Here is a 2,317-nt window from a genome sequence, read left to right on the forward strand (position 1 = left end):
CTAGGCGCAGGGGGAGGCCCAAGGGGGGCGCACCAGCCCATCAGGGGCTGGTTCCCCTCCCACTTCAGCCCATGGGGCCCTCCGGGATAGGTGGCCCCACCCGGTGGACCCCCGGGACCCTTCCGGTGGTCCCGGTACAATACCGGTGACCCCCAAAACTTTCCCGGTGGCCGTAACTGGACTTCCTATATACAATTCTTCACCTCCGGACCATTCCGGAACTCCTCGTGACGTCCGGGACCTCATCCGGGACTCCGAACAACTTTCGGGTTACTGCATACTAATATCTCAACAACCCTAGCGTCACCGAACCTTAAGTGTGTAGACCCTACGGGTTCGGGAGACACGCAGACATGACCGAGACGACTCTCCGATCAATAACCAACAGCGGGATCTGGATACCCATGCTGGATCCCACATGCTCCTCGATGATCTCATCGGATGAACCATGATGTCGAGGATTCAATCAATCCCGTATACAATTCCCTTTGTCAATCGGTACGTTACTCGCCCGAGACTCGATCATCGGTATCCCAATACCTCGTTCAATCTCGTTACCGGCAAGTCACTTTACTCGTACTGTAATGCATGATCCCGTGATCAACCACTTGGTCACATTGAGCTCATTATGATGATGCATTACCGAGTGGGCCCAGAGATACCTCTCCGTCATACGGAGTGACAAATCCTAGTCTCGATTCATGCCAACCCAACAGACACTTTCGGAGATACCCGTAGTGCACCTTTATAGTCACCCAGTTACGTTGTGACGTTTGGCACACCCAAAGCACTCCTACGGTATCCGGGAGTTGCACAATCTCATGGTCTAAGGAAATGATACTTGACATTCGGAAAAGCTCTAGCAAACGAACTACACGATCTTGTGCTATGCTTAGGATTGGGTCTTTTCCATCACATCATTCTCCTAATGATGTGATCCCGTTATCAATGACATCTAATGTACATAGTCAGGAAACCATGACTATCTTTTGATCAACGAGCTAGTCAACTAGAGGCTCACTAGGGACGTGTTGTGGTCTATGTATTCACACATGTATTACGATTTCCGGATAACACAATTATAGCATGAACAATAGACAATTATCATGAACAAGGAAATATAATAATAACCATTTTATTATTGCCTCTAGGGCATATTTCCAACAGTAGGATTTTCTATCCACCCCTTCCTTAGAGGTCTCCTGAAGTATTACGGCCTCCAACTGCACAATCTACCGCCAGGCTCCATCCTGCATATCGCGGGCTTCGTTGCTCTTTGCGAGCTATTCCTAGGCTGTGAGGCTCATTTCGAGTTCTGGTGTTGATCATGTTTTGCTCTAGGGAGAGGTTTAGTCAACGGATCTGCTACATTCAGGTCCGTATGTACTTTACAAATATCTATGTCTCCATTTTGAACACTTTCACGAATGGAGTTGAAGCGACGCTTGATATGCCTGGTCTTCCTGTGAAACCTGGGCTCCTTGGCAAGGGCAATAGCTCCAGTGTTGTCACAGAAGAGAGTCATCGGGCCCGACGCATTGGGAATGACTCCTAGGTCGGTAATGAACTCCTTCACCCAGATTGCTTCTTGTGCTGTCTCCGAGGCTGCCGTGTACTCCGCTTCACATGTAGATCCCGCCACAACGCTTTGCCTGCAACTGCACCAGCTTACCGCCCCACCATTCAAAGTATACACGTATTCGGTTTGTGACTTAGAGTTATCCAGATCTGTGTCGAAGCTAGCATCGACGTAACCCTTTACGACGAGCTCTTCGTCACCTCCATAAACGAGAAACATATCCTTAGTCCTCTTCAGGTACTTCAGGATATTCTTGACCGCTGTCCAGTGTTCCATGTCGGGATTACTTTGGTACCTTCCTACCAAACTTACGGCAAGGTTTACATCAGGTCTGGTACACAGCATGGCATACATAATAGACCCTATGGCCAAGGCATAGGGGACGACACTCATCTTTTCTCTATCTTCTGCCGTGGTCGGGCATTGAGCCGTGCTCAATTGCACACCTTGCAATACAGGCAAAAAACCCTTCTTGGACTGATCCATATTGAACTTCTTCAATATCTTGTCAAGGTACGTACTTTGTGAAAGACCAATGAGGCGTCTCGATCTATCTCTATAGATTTTGATGCCTAATATATAATCAGCTTCTCCAAGGTCCTTCATTGAAAAACACTTGTTCAAGTAGGCCTTTATGCTTTCCAAGAATTCTATATCATTTCCCATCAACAGTATGTCATCCACATACAATATGAGAAATGCTACGGAGCTCCCACTCACTTTCTTGTAAACACAGGC

Source organism: Triticum urartu, chromosome 3 (assembly GCF_003073215.2).
Source record: "Triticum urartu cultivar G1812 chromosome 3, Tu2.1, whole genome shotgun sequence".
NCBI lineage: Eukaryota > Viridiplantae > Streptophyta > Magnoliopsida > Poales > Poaceae > Triticum > Triticum urartu.